The 8,475-nt window shown below is 46.1% G+C and overlaps 1 long non-coding RNA gene across 1 annotated transcript; it reads left to right on the top strand.

Moving 5' to 3' along the window:
• The first annotated feature begins 4,249 nt into the window (after window positions 1–4,249).
• LOC121027805 (uncharacterized) lies at window positions 4,250–7,760 on the top strand. The gene is made up of 3 exons (XR_005788940.1): window positions 4,250–4,691; window positions 5,446–5,623; window positions 7,527–7,760. It is a non-coding gene; the product is annotated as an uncharacterized LOC121027805 (long non-coding RNA).
• Window positions 7,761–8,475: the final 715 nt, after the last annotated feature.

Genomic DNA, 8,475 nt, shown 5'->3' with positions numbered 1-8,475 from the left:
GCCAGGTCCCCTCATCTGTCCACCACCCCGGGGCCAGGTCCCCTCATCTCTCACCTGAATTATCGCAGTGGCCTCTGGCAGGTCTTTCTGCTTTCACCTTGCTCCCCGGCCCCTCGTCTACTCTCAACACAGGAGTCACAGGGCCCCTTTAGAAAATGAAAAACGTATCAATCCTCTCCTCAAAAGCTTCCACAGCTGCCCTCTCATTCAGATGAAAAGCTGATGTTTTTGCTGGTCTCAGGCCCTCCCTCGCCGGCCCCCATCCCCCTCTGACTTCTTCTGCTGCCGCTTTCCTTCCTGCACACTCCACGCTGGCCGTACAGGCCTCCCGACTGGTCTTGAACACACCAGGCCTTCTCCTGCCTCTGCGACTTGGAACTCCCCCTTCCCTCTTCTCCCACAATCCATTTGGCTTGTTTCCCCACCACCCTCGGATCCCCTCAAATGTCACAGACGAGGCTTTCCTTTTCTCACCATCCTATTCAAAATTGCTATCTTCAGGGCACGCCCCTCAAAGTATTGTTGGGAAAAGTCAACGGAAAAAAAGGGAGTGAAGACCTGCCACCTAGTTGGTGCTTTCTGAACACGGAGTCCCCCTCTTCTCTTGAGGAAGAATACAGAGCCAGTGGATAAAAACAGTGGAAGCATGCAAAAGTGGCAGTGGTTGGTGTGTTAAATAGAGTGCTTAAGAATATTTATAAACAGGGGTGCCTGGGGGATCAGTCGGTTAAGCGTCCGACTTCCGCTCAGGTCATGATCTCACAGCTCGTGGGTTCGAGCCCCGCGTCGGGCTCTGTGCTGACAGCTCGGAGCCTGGAACCTGCTTCGGATTCTGTCTCCCTCTCTGTCTGCTCCTCTCCTGCTCACGCTCTATCTCTCTAAAAATTAAATAAAAACATTAAAAAAAATTGTTTTTTAAAAAGACCATTTTCTTTCTGTTTTCTTTCACTCCCAATGTGTGGCTATATGTGAAGAGTGGTGGGTGGGAGCAAGGTTCTTCCAATTGCCTCCTGGGCTCTGGCTTCACCTCTAACACTTTCAAGATGTGATATTAAGCAAATCCTAACCTCTCTCGCCCTGTTTCCTTATCTGTAAAACAAAGACATTAAATTTAGTAACTTTTAGTCCTATAGATGCTTAAAATTCCACAATTCAGATAGGCAGGCCATCCACCTGGCTTTGCCCTGCTTCAGCCCAGCCTGACTCAAATGCCATGGCCAGATGTTTCTAATCTTAGGCATAAAAGACTCTATTCTTTGGTTTTAAGAGTCCAAAAGAAACTGGAAAGTTTAGGAAAAGTTCTAGGCAGACGAGATTTCCTTCTCTCTGACTCTTCAACAGCCACATTCATATTGTTCAAACTTAAGAAAACATGAAAAGCAAAGCAAAGCAAATATGCACCTTTGAGTCTGAATCCACTATGTGAAGCTTTAAGCCATGAAGGAAAGTGTGTGGTTTTTGGTGAATGTGTGCGTGTGTGTGTGTGTGTGTGTGTGTGTGTGTTTTAAAGCAACAACCAGAAAGTAGACATCAGCAGTTCTGGACTTGTAACTGTAACCTTGCACCCGCGTGGCCAGGAGCCGAGCAGGGCCAAAGGAGGGGGGATGGCTGGAGACTCCCCGCTCTGGAAAGCAGGCGGTTTTGTTTTCTTCTGGTGGCCACCCTGAGGCGGAGGAGAGGAGGATGTTTGGGTTTGCAGGCCGCGGGCCACTGTCAGCAAGTTTGCGGCCCTGGCCTCACTTCCCTGAAGCTGGGGTGGGGGGGGGAGCGGGGGGTCAGCTGCCCTGGCCTCCCTCCAACAACCGAGCCGCAGAGGATTCAAATACCCCATCGGTTGCAAGGCTCTGACTTTACCCAGCTGAACACTGAAGATCTCATCTGGGAAGGGTCAGTTAAAAAATGACAGAACTGCCCAAAGTAAACAGAGGGAACAGCCACAGCAGAAACTTTCTCTGCGATGTTTCCTTATAATTACCGGCCCGGCCCTCCCGAGCTCTGGCCGGAGTCCCCACCCACCATCGCTGCTGCCCCCACATGGCCTTGTTTGAGCCAGCCCCCAGCTGACCCCAGCAGTGCCTCCCTGTCCTCTGGCCTCTCCCCGGAGGTGTCCCCAGGGAGCAGGAGGAGTCCAGACTGCAGCGTGTTTTGAGACTGGAGTTTGGGAAGAGTCAACAGCAAGGCCCTGTTGGGCTCATTTATTAGGACCCCCAAGTGATGAGTAAACGCAGCTTAAATGACGTGTCCAAATTCGGAGCGTAAGCATGGGGTGCAACTGGTCTCCCTATGCTTCACCCAGGGCTCTTTCCAGATTCACACACTGTTGTAGGAGACCCAAGATAAGGTTAACTTGAAAGTTCTCTTTCTCCACCTTTTCTTTCCAACCAAATCCTACTTTGTTGACCTTCAGGGCTGTATAGAAAAGCGTATTTTGAATGTAGACTTGAGGACGATGATGAAATCTTACACTAGGTATAATGATACCTTGTGTGTGCCTCAGTTCCTCTTACCTATTTGCCCCCGCCCCCCGCGGCAGCGTTGTGAGGTCAGCAGCGAGCAGAGGGGGTAGGGCATGAGCTTAGTTTCCACACCTGCAAAATGGGAACGACCACAGCACCTGCTTCATCCTGTTGTCAGGAGGATGTCATGAGATGATGCATGCAATACACAGTGAAAAACCCAACAAATGCTAGAAATTGCTAACACCCTAGAAGGCATGTATGATTCCTTTTTACAGATGAGAAAGCTGAGGCTCAGAGCAGCTGAAGGACAGTAGTCATACAATCGGTTGGGAAGAGAGCCGGGATCCAGCTCAGTGGCCTGGCTCCACACCCAGGGCACTTGCTGCTCCACTGTTGACAGTGTAGACATTTAGAGGTGGCTCTGGGCCGTGTGTCAGACATGTTTGTCCGTAGCATCATGGGGTGACGTGTTTTTATTAAGCCCTCACCTGCCTGGGCTGCCGGGAAATGGATGCTTTGGGGGTGATGGAGGCTGTCATGTGCAGCCTGTTTATTGAGGTGTCTTTGCCCGAATGCCAGCCACGGAGCTGAAGCCTGGACTAATCCCTGGCCCAAGCTGGGCTCAGGAGCTACATCAGAAGCCCTTGAATATTCTCAGCTTTTCTTTCCTTTTGCAATGCTTCTGTGATGCGCTGAGAATCCCCTGCTTACTCAGATATCACAGCCCTCTTCACACTCCTTTGTATTGTATCTGTGGATTTTGAGGTGTCTGTCTGGTTCTCCTGTTGGAACAGTGCCCACAGGGGTGCCAAAGATGATATACTGAGGTGTGGGAAGAAAACATGTGAATACCTGTTTTTATTATTCTTTAATCTAAGGTACTAAGACAATTAAGCTTTACCAGTATTTAAAAATGAGTACAATAGAGTTTAAATAATTTATAATGAATATGCAATTGTTGGGAATGTGTATTTGAATAATAATTATTATTATTATGTTTGATGGAGTGGCATGATGAAAAGAGTTTGGAGCAACTGTTCTAGAAAGTACGCTTCTAGAGGGCAAGAAATATATCTAGTTCTGATTTGTATCCCACCCTCGTCCTCATTATCTAGCGTTAAACGACCATTCCCCAATAAGTGAATTTGGCATCTATATGAACTTGATTGTCTTTGTTTCTTCCCCTCCTGTTGTCATCCATCGAATACTATGTCTTATTCAATATTTTGCCAAGAAATGAGCAATAATAAGGCCATGTTTGAGAAGTAAAGAGTACAAATTGCCGTAAGAAGATAGGAAAGTACGACACTGGTAGTCCCAAAAAAGAGTTAGCGGAATATCACTCAGCCATAAAAAGAATGAAATCTCTTGCAACAACATGGATGGAACTAGAGAGAGTATAATGCTAAGCAAAATACGTCAGGCAGGGAAAAATAAATACCATATGATTTCACTCATATGTAGAATTTAAGAAACAAAACAAACAAAGGCAAAAAAGAAAAAGAAAAAGAAAAAGAAGAGGCCAACCCAAAAACAGACTCTTAACTATAGTCAATCATCTGACTGCTGGAGGGGAGGTGGGTTGGGGATGAGTGAAATCGGTGAAGGGGATTAAGGGTGCACTTATCTTGATGAGCACTGGGTGATGTATGGGACTGTTGAATCACTGTATTGTACCCCTGAACCTAACATAGTATTATATGTTAACTACACTGGAATTCACATTTTTAAAAAAGTTAGAGAGAGTCACCATAAGGCATGCAGCGGGCAGAGGAAGACCTCAGGGCAGAACTCCTAGGCACAAAGTCAGGCATGCAGTTCCAGCACTGCTGTCTGAGAAATCAAGTGTGATCTGAACATCTGAACATTTTCAAAGTGAGCACTGCCCTCTGTCTTAAAGCTGCAGAGAGCAACACAATGCAACGAGCAAAGGTCTTAGAGAAAACACCCTCCTGTCTTGGTGATCTTGGCAGAAACCTCGAACAACCTCCTTACCCTCACCCCCAGGAAAACAGTTCTTGACCAACAAATGAGGTCGGACTAGGTGATTCTGGAGGTCCCTTCATACTTGGAAGCAGCCCCGAGTGTGGATGAAGTTGGGAGTTTTCAGTGTTGGAGGTTCCAGAAGCGGGGATGGGTATCTGGACACGGGGTGTCCGCTGTCTCAGCAGCAGTGCCCGTGCAGTGTCTTCACACGGCTGCCCTGCAGCATAATTCTGGAAGTTGTTTCCGGTGAGCCTCTAAACCTGGGTCTCCAGTCCTCCTGCAAGGCCTGTGAACTACCCAATATCCCTTAATAAATTCATCTTCTGCTTAAATTAATCAGAGCCTGTCTCCTATATTCAAAAGCTTGTTTGTATTTATTTGCCTGGGAATTCTATAGATTTCCTTTGTCCATTGTTCTCAGTTGGATTTTATCTGTCTTTGGGTATTTTGTAAGAACTCCACATTTTAAGAAAACTCTGCCTTTTTCATATTTGCTGCAAATATTTTTTCCCAATTTGTTTCTGGTCTTCTGACATTATTTGATTTCATTTTGTCCTGGGCCTCGCAGAAATCTTGAATTTTCATGGAGACAAATTGGTCCCTATTCTGGCTTATGGCGCCTAAACTTGCTCAGAATGCCTTTCACTCAGGAAGCCTCTCGTGGTCTCATTGCTGAAGATACTAATTTAGAAAACGCTTGAGACTTCTGGTTAAAGAAAACAGAATAGACACATGCATTGTGCTCCACTCCCTCCTAGAACTCAACCCAAGGTTAACGTTTGATGAAATAATATATTCACGTGGTTCTAAAGCCAAAAAAAGTGTAAAAAGACACAGAGCAAGACGTTTCCCTCATCCATGTCTACCATCGGCCCCGGCCCGGTCTCCTTCCTGTGCGTTAGTAAGCTTTGTCACTAGTTTGCTGTATGTGTTTCCAGAGTTTCTTTGAGCATATGTAAGCAACCAAGAATGTAAGTAAATGGATTTTTCTTTTTTTAAGGCTAACCCCACAAGGACAAAGAGCATATGAAAAGGACAACAGCAGGATAATTTTAAAGGCTGGAACGTAGATGAATGAGTGGTAACTGAATCCAGAGACCCAAGTGAGCTGAATCCTGGGGCAGCAGACGAGAAAGCTAACACCACCCGTTTCCGAATGCAGAGATTTGCAGCACCAGGTACTTTGGTATTTTGTGAGTAAAGCTCGTAAAACTGTGGCTGCAAACAGTAAGATGAGTCGAAAGTCAGTTCAAGAAGCAAAGAGGTCCCCAGGCCCCCCTTCCCCTTGTAGTGTCAGGTAGACTGCCCCTTCCCCATGATGGCGGATGGGGCTTTTTCTTCTGCTGGGAGAGTAAGACAGAGGGAGGGCCAGTCCCAGTTGGGTGAAAGGATAACGTCCGGAAGAGAAAAGGGCATTACTTACAGCCCCCTTGCCCTTCTCCTTCACACGGATCGTAACCCTGAACGTCCTGCCTGGAGATTAGGAAAGCGTTTCCCGAGAGCCTGACATACTGGAGAGAAAGGCCCTAAAGATCTGGAAGTGGCACCACTTCTGAGAGAGAAAGAAAACAAAAAATTATCAATATCCTCAGAGAGATAAAACATGATAGGACATACATGATAAAAACAAAAAGCTATTTTTTTTTTTTACAGTTTATTCATTTTGCGAGAGGGAGAAAGCACATACATGTGAGTGGGGGAGGGGCAGAGAGAGAGCGAGGGTGAGGGAGAGTCCCAAGCAGGTTCCGCGCTGTCAGCGCAGAGCCCCACGCAGGGCTCAAATCCATGAACTGCAAGATCATGACCTGAGCTGAAACCAAGAATTTGAATGCTCAACCGACTGAGCCACCCAGGTGCCCCCAAATGCTATTATTTATTTATTTATTTTTATTTTATTTTATTTTTTTATTATAAAAATTTTTTTTAACGTTTATTTATTTTTGAGACAGAGAGAGACAGAGCATGAGCGGGGGAGGGTCTGAGAGAGGGAGACACAGAATCTGAAACAGGTTCCAGGCTCTGAGCTGTCAGCACAGAGCCCAACGCAGGGCTCGAACTCACGGACCGCGAGATCGTGACCTGAGCCGAAGTCGGCCGCCTAACCGACTGAGCCACCCAGGCGCTCCAAATGCTATTTTTTAAAAGGAACAGAGAACAACAAAAAGATCTTAGGAATTTAAATATGATCCCAGAAAAGAAAACTCACTAGAAGATGTGGAAAGTAGAAAGTATAGCAAAAAGATAAGACACGGAAAATAGAAGTCATAAGAGCAAGAGTAGGGGTGCCTGGGTGGCTTAGTCGGTTAAGCCTCCTACTCTTGATTTTGGCTCGGGTCATGACCTCATGGTTCATAGGATCGAGGCCTGAGTTTAGCTCCACGCTGAGAGCATGGAGCCTGCTTGGAATTCTCTTTCTCTCTCTCTCTCTCTCTACCCCCCCCCACCCTCTCACTCTCTCTCAAAACAAAGAAACTTCAAAAAAAAAAAAAAAAGGAGCAAAAGTAGTTTATTTGGGAGATGATCCAGGAAACCCTACAGGGCCAGGGGAAGTGAAACAAGGAAGCTAATATATCCAGCAAGTTACTGCGAACTGGAACTCGATTCCTTTGGGGAACTCTGGGAGACCCGTGTAGAAATTATGCCTTGAAGTTATCCCCACTCAGGGCTGAGTGAGCTGAGGTACTTATTCTGCTAATTGGTCATGGGTTAAGAGGTGCTCCCTGGGAGAAGGGGGTTAATTCCCTGACTCGGGAGCATTTAAAAAAAATGTTTATTTATTTTTGAGAGACAGCAAGTGGGGGAGGGATAGAGAGAGAGGGAGACACAGAATCCAAAGCAGGCTCCAGGCTCTGAGCTGTCAGCACTGAGCCCGACCTGGGGCTCAAACCCACAAACTGTGGGATCACGACCCAAGCCGAAGTCCAATGCTTAACTCACTGAGCCATGCAGGTGCTCTGGCAAAGAGACATTTGTACTGGTAACTTAGACTGCATGGATGTGGCAGGTGCTGAGAGAATACGGCAGGGCACTCATGGCATCTATTATATGTTCCCTGCTTTCTTTCTTGGGAAACTCCTGGAGGATGTGCACCACCAAAACAATGGAGTGAATCAAGAAAGAGGAAGAGGTGGAATTCAAGGAACCAGACTATTTGACACAAGAGATGAAGGGATTCCCCAGGATGTGGTGAAAGGGTGGCGTGGGGGAGCGACTGGTTATGAATGTAGAACTATTCGATTCTGTCAACTATGTGCATATTTAGTTTTGATATAAATAAAAATCAGCAATTTGTCTTTTTTCTTGTGCTGTATGAAAAAGGGAGGAGGTGAGACAGAGAATGTGCATTATTCCTAGCTGATAAGAAAGGGAAAATGAAACTTTCTTGTTTCTTGGGTCCATCACCCCAGCAGGGCCATTGTCTTTCCATCTACTGTGGAGGCAGGAAGAACAATTATGAATGGTTGGGAAATAAAGACTTAAAATATTTAAAAGAGCTATTGATGCCACACTGATCTGAAATCTGGGGCTGCCTGAGGAGAGCTCAGACCCAAGGAAATGATCCAAGGTAAATACAAAGAAAGGATGCTATCAAACTAAAAACCAAAACCAAGATTGCATTTAGGGGACTATTAATAGCACTAGAATGCCGTTGGAATAAATTCTTAATTGTATCTGGATATGAATTTCTCGAAATTTTACTTTGAATGCCTATTACCTTAAAACCTACAATTAAAAAATATGGCTATTTTATGGTTTCAATAAAAATGCCCCCATCTAAAATAAAAATAAACAGGGGCGCCTGGGTGGCTCAGTCAGTTAAGTGTCCAACTGTTGATCTCGGCTCAGGTCATGATCTCTCAGTTCATGAGATGGAACCCCGAGTCTGGCTCTGCACTGACAGCATGGAGCCTGCTTGGGATTCTCTCTCTCTCTCTCTCTCTCTCTCTCTCTTTCTCCCTCTCTCTCTCTCTCTCCATGTCTTTCCCCCTCTGCCCCTCCCCCACTCATGCCCTCTAGAGAGGCTCATGTC

Source organism: Herpailurus yagouaroundi, unplaced genomic scaffold (assembly GCF_014898765.1).
Source record: "Herpailurus yagouaroundi ecotype Mexico unplaced genomic scaffold, PumYag 77, whole genome shotgun sequence".
Classification (NCBI taxonomy): Eukaryota; Metazoa; Chordata; class Mammalia; order Carnivora; family Felidae; genus Herpailurus; species Herpailurus yagouaroundi.
This window is presented reverse-complemented; position numbering and strand designations above follow the sequence as displayed.